Source organism: Gossypium hirsutum, chromosome A04 (assembly GCF_007990345.1).
Source record: "Gossypium hirsutum isolate 1008001.06 chromosome A04, Gossypium_hirsutum_v2.1, whole genome shotgun sequence".
Taxonomy (NCBI): domain Eukaryota; kingdom Viridiplantae; phylum Streptophyta; class Magnoliopsida; order Malvales; family Malvaceae; genus Gossypium; species Gossypium hirsutum.
In genome coordinates this window covers 77,123,199-77,137,046 of record NC_053427.1, presented here as the reverse complement: position 1 = coordinate 77,137,046, position 13,848 = coordinate 77,123,199, and positions in this window count along the sequence as shown.

The following is a 13,848-nucleotide window of genomic DNA, read 5'->3' as shown; positions in this document are numbered from 1 at the left end:
AAATTTATATTGATCCATTTCTTACCTCTATTCAAGAGTTTACATTTGCTAATTTCTTGATCCTCCATATACAAAAAAAATCAATCTCAAAAGAACTCTTGCTTGGAGTTGTAAATTTGCATAAAATATTCTACAATAGAAAATTGCATGATTGTTATTGTCTTTCACCATAGCCATGCCCCTAATGCTATCTTGTTCTCTCCCTCTTTACATTGGCTGAGACAAATTCCAATGGATTTCATTGCCATCTTCTTTTCTCAATTCTTTAATTCTATTGGAGTTATTACATCTATCATTCATTTTCCTTGCTATATCTTCTTCCGCAAATGTCTTCGTTATAAAATTGTAGTAGCATCTAATAAAACAAATAGTACCTATTGGGTTGGTTTTAGATCCTCTAAAGATTAGGACATTTCTCACCCTCCAAATTCCCCAAAAGGTACAAGTGAAGAGTGATCAATAGAATTCTCTAGCTACTTTAATGGTCGGGTAATCCAACGTGAGCTGCTATAAGATCCATTTCACAACCATGTTAAGACCAAACTCTTGAATTCTAAGAGAAAATTGGTGTTATGAATGAACCAAAGGCCACCGAACCAAGGAACCAAACTGAACCTCCATCCAAAACTATCACGGCCATACGTCAAAGAAGGCTTCCTCTGAAATTCAAGTATTTTGTCATATAGCCCACATCAGCAAGAGCATAACGGCTATAAGAATACTATAAGAAGAGCAGAAGGAATATGATTGGAATATGCTTCTTGTCAATAGAAAATTGTTCTTTTCTCACCTAATTCTCTGAAGTGTAATGTGGATTTTTTTTTTACTGAAAAGGAATTCCATCCTCAACCTTTCTCAATTTCTGTCCAATCCCATTCTAGAAACTGCTAGATTCCATCCACAACATCGATGCTTTCATTGACTATCGGAAAATATAGCGAGTGGAACCAGACTCAAGTTACTCGACGAAAATGTCAAACCTGTCCAACAATCAATTGCACAACTCTGCAAAGACGTTGATAATCTTACTAAATCCTTTGCTTCTCAACACCAGATGTTGCAAGAATTCCTCACTCGGCTGCCAGTTATTTCCACAGTTTCACCTCCCAAATTAGGGTCCCATAGCATGTCACAACCAACCGACTCTTCTTCCATTGGCCCTTACAAACCCGCACCGATTCAGTTTTCTAGGTTTTTAGGTACAAATCCAGATCGTTGGGTGTTGCAAGCAGAACATTATTTTACTTTTTACAATATCCAGGAACAGGATACACTGACCATTGCTTCCTTTTATCTTGACGATGATGCTGCAGAGTGGTTGGATTAGATGTATTGAAATAAACAACTTTCGAGGTGGACTCATTTTACGACGGCTCTGGTCAAGCGTTTTCGATCTCGTGACCTAGAGTCACTTGAAGGATAGCTTGCCAAGCTGCAACAAACGTCTACAGTTCAGGCCTATCGTGCACGGTTTGAGGCTATTACAAACCACACTATGTTTTTACCCCCGTTGTTCCTGGTTCAATGTTTTATTTTGGGCCTTCGACCCGATAATAAAACCGTGTCTTGATCCATCGGCCCACAGACTTAGAAGATGCCATTGGACTGGCCCATCTTCATCAGCAACGTCTTGCCCTAGAGAAGGGCTCGGGTCGACCATCCTTGGGAACAGGCAGACCACTTCTTCCTACTCTGAAACTACAACCTCTGGCGCAAGTGTCTCCATCACCGCCCTCATCAACCCAAAACTTCGCCACACCGTCGAGTGATGCTAAGGTTCCCTTTCATTGGCTTTCATCTTCGGAAGCAGCTCAACGCCGGCACAAGACATTTGCTACCATTGTGACTAGAAATACACTTGGGATCACAAGTGCAAATCGGAACCGCAATTGTTGTTGTTCGAGGACAACCGACAAAGTTCTCCAGTTCTTGAATCTGCCCTGGACTCTACGGTGGCCGAAAACCTGCAACTAAAGGAGTTAATGACTGAATCGACAATTTCCTATAATGCTCTGGCAGACAGTTGTTCTACATCAACGTTGCGATTCACAGGTCAAGTACATGGTAAAACTATTCAGATTCTTTTAGATGAGGGTAGCACCCATAATTTTGTGCAAACCAGAGTGGCATCTTATCTACGACTTCCAATCGAAACGACTACTCAATTTTTCATATTAGTTGGAAATGGATACCGTTTAAATTGTTCGGACATCAGTCGCAAGGTACCACTAGTCATCCAAGGCCAAGAAATTTCTGTGGATTTTCATGTTTTACCATTACATGGTTGGGATATGGTGTTAGGCATTGAGTGGTTAGCCACATTGGGACCAGTGGTTACCGATTATGCATTTTCGATTTTCCAATTTACGTATAATGGTCATAAAGTTTGTTGGCAAGGCAACCGATTTCCTGTGGCTCAGCTCATCCAATACAATGCTCTTCATCGATTGTAGTCAACACAGGCCATTGCTGAATTTTATCTCCTAGAAGTAATAACCACCTCCAACGGGTCAGTATCTTCCTATCCATCTGATATTGCTTCTATTTTGGCTTAATTTTCAGATATCTTCAGTAAACCCCAGGGTCTTCCATCGTCAAAAACCTGTGACCATGCAATTCATCTCCTACCCAACACAAATCCGGTTCAGGTACATCCCTATCGGAATCCGCATTTAAAAAGAAAAAAAGATGGAAAAATTGGTTACTAAAATGCTCAACGATGGGATTATTCGACCTAACACTAGTCCATTTTCATCTCCAATTATTCTCATCCAAAAAAAAGAGGATACTTTACGTTTTTGTGTGGACTATCGTGCTCTTAACATGGTTACAATTTGCGACCGATTTTCCATTCCGTCCATAGATGAATTATTTGAAAATTTGCATGGAGCTCCATATTTTTCAAAGTTGGATCTCTTAGCCGGATATCATCAAATCTGAATTAGTGCAGGTGATGAATTTAAAATGGCTTTTCGCACTCACAATGTGCAGTGTGCATTACGAATTCTTGGTAATGTCATTCGGTCTTACAAATGCACCCTCTACCTTTCAAGCACTGATGAATGACATTTTCAGACCAATTCTTCGACAATTTGTTCTTGTCTTTTTCGACGACATACTGATCTATAGCGCAACGTGGACCTTGCATTTGGACCCTCTTCGACAGGTTCTTCAGCTCTTACGTTCTCACCATTTGGTATCAAAACAGTCCAAATGTTTATTTGGACAAGAATCTGTGGGTTACTTGGGCCATATCATTTCAGCCCAAGGTGTTGCGGTTGACCCAGACAAGATTTAGGCCATTGTCCATTTGCTCACACTGACAACAATCAAAGACATTCACGCATTTTTGGGCTTGGTTGCGTATTACCGACATTTTATAAACAAGTATGCAACAGTAGCTTGCCTATTAACCGATTTACTTAAAAAGGGCTCTTTTAAGTAGACACCGACAGCAAGCCTGACCTTCTCATAATTACAAAAACTATTGGCATCAACCCCTATACTCCAACTTCCAGATTTGTCTAAGCCCTTCACGGTTAAAACTGATGCTTCAAGTATCGGCATTGGCACCATTCTATCTCAAGATGGCCATCCCATCGCATTTTTCAGTGAAAATTTTTTTCCTTGCCAACAAGCCGCATCCACTTATAATTGGGAGATGTATGTTATTACCCAAGCCATCACAAAATGGTGGCAATATTTATTGGGTCGCCGATTCATTATCGTTACAGATCAACAGCCCTTAAAAAGCCTTACGAAGTAGATCATCTAGACACCCGACCAATAAAAATGGGTCGACAAACTATCGAGATATGATTTTGAGATTGTCTATCGTCCAAGCAAGCATAACCACGTCGCAGATATCCTTTCACGACCTCCAGTAGCTTCCTTGTTTGCTATTATAGGTCCAAAGTTTTCTATCATCGCAGTAATATGTGAGGCCAATCAAGCTCACCCTGAGTTATTAACCTGGCATGCTCAACTTCGTGCCCATCCTAAATCCCCTCTAGGTTATACGAATCACAACAGTCTCTTATTTTTTCACGATCGCCTCATCATTTCATCTGATTCCCCCCTTTCGGCACCAATTTTTAAATGAGTTTCATTCTACTCCGATAAGTGGACATGCAAGAATCACTCGAACATTCCATCGACTTACTTCAAAAAAAAATTGGAAAGGAATGCATGGTGATGTTCACCAATTTGTCTCTAAATGTTCAGTCTGTCAACAAATGAAAGACTCCATCGTTGCGCCCCTCTGGCTTCAATCTCTGCCAATTCCAACTTTGGTGTTCGAAGACATCTCAATGGATTTTATTATCGGGTTACCACCTTTACAAGGGAAAGCTATTATCATGGTGGTCGTAGATCGTCTCTCCAAATATAGACATTTCTTACCTCTTCCTAGTGATTTTTCGAGTCTCACAATTGGATCAACCTTTGTTACAGGCATTATTCGTCTTCATGGAATTCCCCGAGCAATAGTCACAAATCGAGATCCTCATTTTATTCGAGATTTCTAGAAGAAAATTCATCGCCTACATGGCGCCACTCTCGCTATAAGTACCTTTTATCACCCACAAACCGATGGCCAGACAGAGGCCCTTAACAAATGTCTGGAAATGTACTTTCGTTGCTTCACAACCAATACTCCTCACAACTGGGTTACAATGTTGCCTTGGGCAGAATATTGGTACAACACAGCTTATCAAACCACCACTCAAATGACACCCTTCGAAGCCCTTTAGGATGACCACCACCAACTCTTGTCACCTACTCTAGTCCAGTATGTCAAAGGAACAACAAGAGCACCTTTAGTCGAACAACACATTCTTGATCGAGATGTAGTACTTACTCACTTAAAACAAAATCTTTTAAAGGCACAAAATTGGATGAAACTTATTACTGACAAACACCGTCGAGACTTATTCTTTAATGAGGGTGATTGGGTTTACGTCAAACTCCAACCTTTTCTTCAAAATTCATTACGACTTCACTGTCACCATAAGCTTAGTTGACGTTTCTTTGGACCCTTCAAAGTAATCAGTCGGATTGGTACTATCGTTAATTAGACCTACCCGTAGAGGATAAAATTCACCCGGTCTTCCATGTTTCCCTCATTCGCCAAAACAAAGCATTCTCGATCAACAAGTTACACCTCTACACTTAGTTGAGGCAACAAACACACTCATCTTAACTCCAGTAGCTATTCTCAACAAACGAGTCATCGAGCGTTCTGACCATTTCATTGATCAATTCTTGATACGTTGGGAAGGGCTCTCCAACAATAATGCCGCCTGGGAAGACAAAGATCATGAAACCTTTCCAGATTGGAACCTTAAGGATAAGGTCCCTTTTGAACAGAGGGTAACATTATGAAACGAAAAAATATAGAGTTTGTTGTTAAGGATCGAGTATTCTTAAAAATCTCACCGTGGAAGAATGGCTTTGTTTTAGAAAAAAGGAAAAGTTGAGCCCGAGGTTTATCGGGTCGTATGAAATCATTGAAAGAGTCAGTCCTATAGCTTACAGATTAGCTCTACTTCCGAAACTTGAAAAGATTCATAATGTTTTTCATGTTTCAATGCTGAAGCGATATAGATCACATCCTTCACATATAATTGCTCCCTATGAGGTGGAGATTCGGCCTGATCTGTCATATTTTGAAGAACCGATCAAGATTTTAGCATGCGAGGTAAAGGAACTCTGAAACAAAATAGTACCGTTAGTTAAAGTCTTGTGGAATCGTAATGGAGTTGAAGAGGCTACGTGGGAGACAGAAGAACTGATGAGTTCATAGTATCTGAATCTATTCACTAATAAGAAATTTTGAGGATGAAATTTCCTAAGAGGGGAGAGTTGTATCAGTTCGTTTTTAGTGGTGTCGAAAATAGTGGTTTTGAGATCATAATTTTAATGAGTAAATTATTATTTTATTATTTATTTAATGCCTATGGGATTATATTAAGGTCATGTAAAAGATTTGTTAAGAAACTTTAGAGTTTAAACAGTTATTTAGGTGAAAAGGACTAAATCGTTAAAAGTGTAAAAGTTGAATTCTATTAGTTAAAATGGCTAAATGGCTATGGAAAGGAAAGCTAATGGACTAAGACAGTAATTATACCATTCAAAGAGTTAGTGGATAGTTATATACAAGGTTTTATTGAAAATTTTGATTAGTAATAAGGGTAGAATGGTAAAAATAGTAAATAAGCATAAAATTAAATAAGCTAAAAATCATCATCTTTTTCATTTTTTTCTTCAAAACCGATTCTTCATGGAAGCTTAGCTAGGTTTTTATTCAAACTTTATTTCTCCCTTGCATGGTATGTATTCAAGCCCTGTTTTTAATGATTTTTATGTTTTGAGTTCTTTTTAGCTTAATCTAGCTAGCCTAGGGGTTAATTTGCAAAAAATTTAAATATTGAGGGACTTACCATGGATTTTTTTAATGTATTTTAAAGTTATTTGATGGATTAGTAATCTTGGTTGTTAAATAAACATGTTTTGTTAAGTGATTTTGATGAATTTTTGAAATAAGGATTAAATTGTTAAAAGTATAAATCCATGGGTTTGGTTGTGAAATGTTGGTAATAATGGGATGTTTCAAGGTATCTTGTAACATTGGTTAAATTGGATTTTGGTTAAAATGGCTAAATTTCAAGTTATGAGCTTAAGGACTAAATTATGAAAAGTTAATATGTTAAGGGCAATTTTGTAATTTTTCATAAATATGAATTATGGATTAAATTAAATTCTAGAAGTACTTAATTGAATGAAACTATTGTTTTAGATCACGAGCGTGTTGACAATCGTGGAAAAGAAAAGATTGCGGAGTAGCTTCTGTACTTTTCGATTACTGCAAACCAGTCCTGTAAATTCATTTTATGTATATGCATGGTTATATTCAATTCATTGTTAATGATTTAATCTTTTAGTTCTAATTTGTATTGTTATTTAAATGTTGAATCGTACTGTATTTTCAAATGCGATGTTATTCAGGCTTAGTGTTGATGTTATTCAAGTTTAGTGTAGGTGTTATTCAGACTTAGTGCCGGTGTTATTCAGGCTTAGTGTTTAGCAGGTTTAGATTCAAGCTTAGTGCCTAGCAAACTTAGTGCCGATTTTATTCAGGCTTAGTGCCTAGTAGGCTTAATGCCGGTGTTAATCAGGTTTAGTGCCTAGCAAGCTTAGTGCCATTGTTATTTAAGCTTAATGCCTAGAAGGCTTGATACCGGTGTAGTAAATGATAACGTCCCTTGGAAATTTGATAATTGATAGTAAACGAGTTGACTTATCGAACTTATTAAGCTTCTTTGTGCTTATTCGTTTAATTTGATTTTTGTTAGACTCTTGAAATCGTATCATCAATTGGATCAACTTGGAAGCTTACACAATATCATCTATACCTTGGTAGTCATTTCGTGCTTGTTTTGATGTTGGTTAAAAGTGGCATGTAATAAGAAGAGTCTTGTAGTAATATGATAATTTGTGGTGGAATTAGATGTTATAAATGGTCATTTTGATATTTGTATGATAGGCTTCACATTTTGGTGTTTATGCTTGTAAATATGATAAGTGATGCATACATATAATATTTGAAATAGTTTGAATTATGATTGTGTTGGTGTTTAGGTTAGTTGATGGAAATAGGTTGTAAATGTGTGATTTTACAATAATGTTTGATACAATTATGGTACCTTTGAATGATATATTGTTTAGATGAATTAGGTTGTTTGAAATAACATGTTTAGGTGTGTTTGAATGATATTTAGATCCCTTGAATGTATGTCCAAATGGTATGTCCAAATGGTATGGTTGGATTGGTATGAACTTGACTTGAAATGGCTTGAATTTAGGGTTAAATTATGGATCACACGGTCGTGTGTCAATTGAAATTTTTTAGTATTTCAAGTCAGTGAGTTACACGACTTGGCACCCGGCCTTTGACACGGTCGTGTGACCCTACTTAGTGAGCTACATGGGTGAGGACACGAGCTGGGACACAGCCGTGTGCCCATTTGTTTGAATGTTACATGGCCTAGGCTATGTCACACGGCCTGCCCACACGATTGTGTGACATCTATTTTCCAATTTTTTCAACTTTTTCCCAAATCTTCTACTTTGTTTCAAGTTAGTCCCAAATTGCTTCTAAGTCAATTTTAGGGCCTCAAAGGCTCGATTTAGAGACCAAATGCATATGTTTGATTGTATTTTTAATGTGATTTACTTAAGTAATATTTAATTATTATATTGAGATGTATTAAGGCTAAATGTTTTCCAACGATACAATAATGTTTCCTAACCATAATCCGGCGACAGAGACGAATTAGGGGTGTTCCAGCTATTAACATTATTGTTTGTTTTATTATACTTTTAACATTATCATATTATAAAATAACATATAATTTTATACATAAATCATTTATAAACCATCCACCATACTTAATATGGGTTAATTGCCTCATAAAACCCTCTAATTATGATTTTATAAACATTTCACACATATAAACTAATAGCGATTAACTTTTTCAACTTTTACGATTTAGTCCTTTTACTTAATTAACTATCAAATCACTAAAATTTCTAGACCAGACTTCAGTACACCTATATAACAACCCTGTAAATATTTAATAAAAATATTTACGGACTCAGTTTACAGAAACGAGGTCCTAATACCTCATTTTCGAAAACCACTTGACTTAAAGGAAAAACCACTTGTACTAAACTAATCATTCAATTAGCAGAAATTATCATATCAAAATTCAATATAATACCATATTTGACTCATAAATATTAAATAATAATACTTACAGACTCACCCATTAGTTCTATGGTCCCGAAATCACTATTTCCAACACTACTGAAAAATGGGTTGTTACAAAAACGACAACAATAATAGTGGTAATAGGAAACCACATAATGGGAAGTGGAAGCCCAAGAATAAACCAAAGGGGCCAGTGAGATGCTTCATTTGTAAAGGTCCACACATTGTGAGGGACTTTCCAAAATGATCCATGCTTTTTGCTATCAAAAGGGATGAATATCCAAATAAGCATCAATGAAGCTTAGTTTGATCATGCATTCAGTTAAAGCGAATAGGATTAGGGAGAGTGAAAAAAGCCAATGGAGTGCTTCTTATGTTGTGGTTTGCATAGGATGCGGGACTGTCTAGAGTTATCCGAGACATCTGCGAAGAGTAAAGGAAACAAAGTAGAGCCAAAGAGTGAGGCTTTGAAGTTTGGTTCAATGATACTCAATTCTGCGAAAGCGAATAGGGATCGCAAGTAAAAAGGGTTGATGTTTGTGGACATCAACATTACAAGCCGAATAAGGAATGCTCCTATTGATATAGGGGCATCTGATCTGTTCATATCGGAGAAAGTCATGGATAAACTTGGTCCCTCAATTAGCAAATCGACCAAAAAGATCAAGGCGGTTAATTCCAAAAATGTCCCAATAATGGAAGTACCTGTAACACCCTTATCCCGTAACCGTCGCCAGAATAAGTACGGGGCATTACCAGACAGACAGAACATTTCAGACCGACTTAGAATCACAGATATCACATAACATTAATACATAAGCAATCATCAACAATTCATCCGTTATGATGGTCTATGAGACCTAAAACATACTTTTAAGGAAAGTCGGAATTAAACCGAACACATTCATAAATTTCAGAACTCAGAAAATTTTTCAATTCTGTTGAGGTCACACGCCCATGTAACCAGGCCGTGTGCCTCACAAGGGCACCAGACATGCCCATGTGATCTAACCGTGCCAAAACAGAGCATACATACTGACCTTCACCCACGGCCAACAGTCACGCCCGTGTGCTATGGCCGTGTGATACTTAGCTAGCTACTGACTTGAGCCCACGGCCATATGACACACCCATGTGTCTTAACCGTGTGATCTTAAGAAGTTACTGCTTTGCATACACCGCCACAAGGCACGCCCGTGTTCCCTGACCATGTGGCACAATACAGGCTTGGTTTAAGTCAACTTGTCACCCCTATTTGGTTCATTCCTAAAAGCAATATTAAACAACTTATATACCAAAATTTTTAGCCAATTCCATGCTCAACATATGCTTCATTATGAATAAATCATCATCATTCAATAACCTATTCAAATCCATACCAAAACACATTAAAAATCTTATTACAACATGCCAAAATACTCATTTCATAACTCACTTATGGCACCTTCTAACCCATGCTTAAACTTACCATTTCCTCAACTTAGCATATTTCAAAATAACCACCACATACAAGGCTATATAACCATTACAAACATACACAGTTTGGCATCACAAACTATTACCAAAACTAAGCACAAACATACCATTTGCTAGCCAACTCTCATGGCATAACATATATACATATCAAAGCTTAAATACATATACATTCTAGCCTATACATGTCATACCTAAAAATATTTACATTTTCAAAAGTACCAAAATGAGTTCGATAGTATGGTGATGATCCTTGACGGTCCTCGAGCTTGTGGTAACTTCGATATCTATAAAATAATTCAAGCACACACACAAAGTAAGCCTTCAAAAGCTTAGTAAGCTCGTACTAAAATTATCAACAGTATATAAACATAAAACATCAATACATAAATATATATAAATTCTCAAATCATCTATCAAATCTATACCAATCCGATCCATAAGTTCATAATAATTCAATGAACTTTACCTAGATAATGTCATCTACCACAAAGGTATCATACATACCTAGATCTTCCAATACTTATTCACTTTCATTCTTACCTCTTACTTGAGTAATTCAAGACTTTCCGTAAATTATTCATACTTTAACATCTGCACACTTAGTGCTATAAGGGTTAGCGGAAACTAAAATGATTCCGCACACTTAGTGTCATTTCAGTTAGCCGAAGCTAAGTTGGTATCGCACACTTAGTGCCTTATATATCCGAAGCTATTCCAACTCGCACACTTAGTGCCATTTGTAGCCGAAGTTATATTAAACCGCACACTTAGTGCCAAGCATAGTCGAATAACATTATGCTCAATCGTAATCAAATATCTATACAATTTATGCATTACCAATGCATTAAAACATAGCTCTAACATCATTTATTACGTACGAACTTACCTCGCACTCGGAATTGTCGATTTGAATTGTCTACTCGATAACCTTCGACTTTCCTCGATCTAAGTCTGAATTCCTCCTTTCTTGATCTATATGTTTTCAAAATTAACTTTTTTATTCACCAAATAATTCAGTTCAATCCATAAACACATATTTAGGGCATTTTACAAACTAGCCCTCATATTTTCACATTTCGACACTTTAGTCCCTATTTCACAAATTCACAAAATACACATAATTTGCTTATACACAAGCTTATTCGAATTCTCCTAGTACTCATACTAGTCCACACATTTCATTTATTTCACATTTTAGTCCCTCAAAATAACATTTTTATAATTTAGCCCAAATTGCTCAAATTCATCGAAAATCCAAAAATAAAACATTCAAACCCAACATCAAACTTTCTTAATTCATCATATAACATCACAAATCTCATGAATTCATCCATGGCACATTTTCAAATCATGAACAAAATCAGAAATTGAGGCATGGGCTAGTTACAATACTTAACAACGATCACAAAAACGTAGAAATTATCAACAACCGATCAAAACTCATACCTTAATTAATCCTTGTGTGTGCCGAAACTTAAAGCTCTTCAAACATAGGTTTTATTTTCTATTTTCGGTGGATGAACATACATAATGGCCTTATTTTTCATGTTTTTTTATAATGATATTTACATAGTAAACATTTTACCATTATAACCTTTGTTAAACCATTATAAAATCAGATAATGGATGGTTATTAATGTCCATTCAAACTTCCAATGGTCAAATAACCACATAAGGAACTCTCATTTAAAAAGCCATATCAAATAGACACTTTAACAAGTAGCAGGAAACTTTTACATTTTACGCGATTAGGTCCTTTTTCAAAATTAAGCATACAAACATTCAAATTTTCATACAAGAATTTCACACATGCTCATTCACATATAATAGGCACGGAAAATAATATTAAAATATCTTTCTAATTCAGATATGTGGTCCCGAAACCACTATTTCGACTAGGGTCAAAACCGGACTATTATAGTACCACCAAGAGTTGAGCTACAGATCGCTAAGTGGAAAAACAAGGAACACTTTAAGGTAATTCATTTAGATGATTACGAATTTGTTCTTAGCTTGAATTTTCTCGACCGAATTAATATTTTATTGCTTTCGTTTGTCAATTGTATGTGCATCTTGGATACTCAACAACAATGTGTTGTGCTGGTAAGTCGAGACTCGATGGGTGGAACCAAGTTACTGTCAACAATCTAGCTAGATGAGAATGTTCATTGTGGGAAAAACATAAACTTGGTAGGTCAGAATGGTAAAAAGCCCCCTTGAAAATATTACAAGTTCAACAAATCGATGAGAAGCCTATTAAGTTATCAATGGGGCTACCACCTATGAGAAAGGTGAGTTGTGCATAAAACTTCAAGGAAAAAGTAATGATGCAAACTGAGCAGTCAAATCGAGTAAATGCTATGAGCGAGGTGCATCCCAAACACTTTTCTAGTGTTATACATTTTGAATTACAGTTGGCTTGGCAAAGACACGAGCCCTTTCAGAGTCTTGAAGCAGGTAGGCCAAAGGGCTTACAAACTAGAGTTAGTGACAATACTCAAGGTTAAGCCAGTGTTCAATGTGAAGGTACCAAAGCCTATTTGTGAGGATCAAGGGGATCCTAATCGAGGCGAATCACAATGGGGGCAAGTAAGAGTGGTGGACTCTTGTAAACAAAATGTACGAAAAAGAAACAGTTCGAGTTAAACGACAGTAGAGACATAAGCCAAGGCAATTGTTCTAAGGGGCGGGACTATCCGACAGAGAGACTAGGTGGGAATTAGTCAAGGCATTGAGGCAGTTCCAAGATGAGTTAAACCAGCATCATTCCGAGGACGCCATGAGGGCATCGTGAGAATGGGTGGGGGAGAAATTCATAGGTAGCGAATCAAAGCTCGTGGCCATTGTGCATAGAATGCCCATGGAGGTCAACTGATTAAATGGGGTTTATTTGACCCACTTGAACTTGCTCGACTCGTGGAGCATATGGAGAAACTCATCTACTTAAAGCCTTGGAGGCCCTGTGAAGCACTTCAATAAAACTAGAGTTACCAAGGTAATTAATATAAATTATAAGGGATAAAGATGTATAGAGTTGAAATCTCTTAGGACTCTCAATTGTAGATAAGTTATAATCTTGACTGTCAATGTAACTTAATATGTACCGTTGGTTTTGGAAGAGCTCAACTATAAATAGAGATCTCCCTCTTCATTTGTAATCATCCCATTGATAGTTAAAGAATATATTTGAGAGCATTTACTCAAATATTTGGTGTGTATTGCTTTCTTGTGGGTTTTTCAATTCTCTCATTGCTTCTTCATTTTGAGACCACTTCTACTATATTTTTCGAGTGTTAGGCTGACTTAGATAAATTCAAAGCAAAAAAGTTACTTAAGGCCACACTATTTATCAGACTCAAGTTCTAATCCCATGACAGACCTAGAAGTAACAAGCCCAACAATCTAACCATTTTACAAAACTGAAAATTAAATGAATTAATTAAAACCAAGTGAATTGAGTTTAAAATTTATTTAAACCCAAGGGTGGATTTATTAAGGAGCAAGAGAGGCCATCCCCCACTAAAAGAAATTAAAAACCCTTTTTGGTATAGGTGTTTTCTATTTTAAATTTCTTTATTAGATACATTTATACCGGAAAAAAA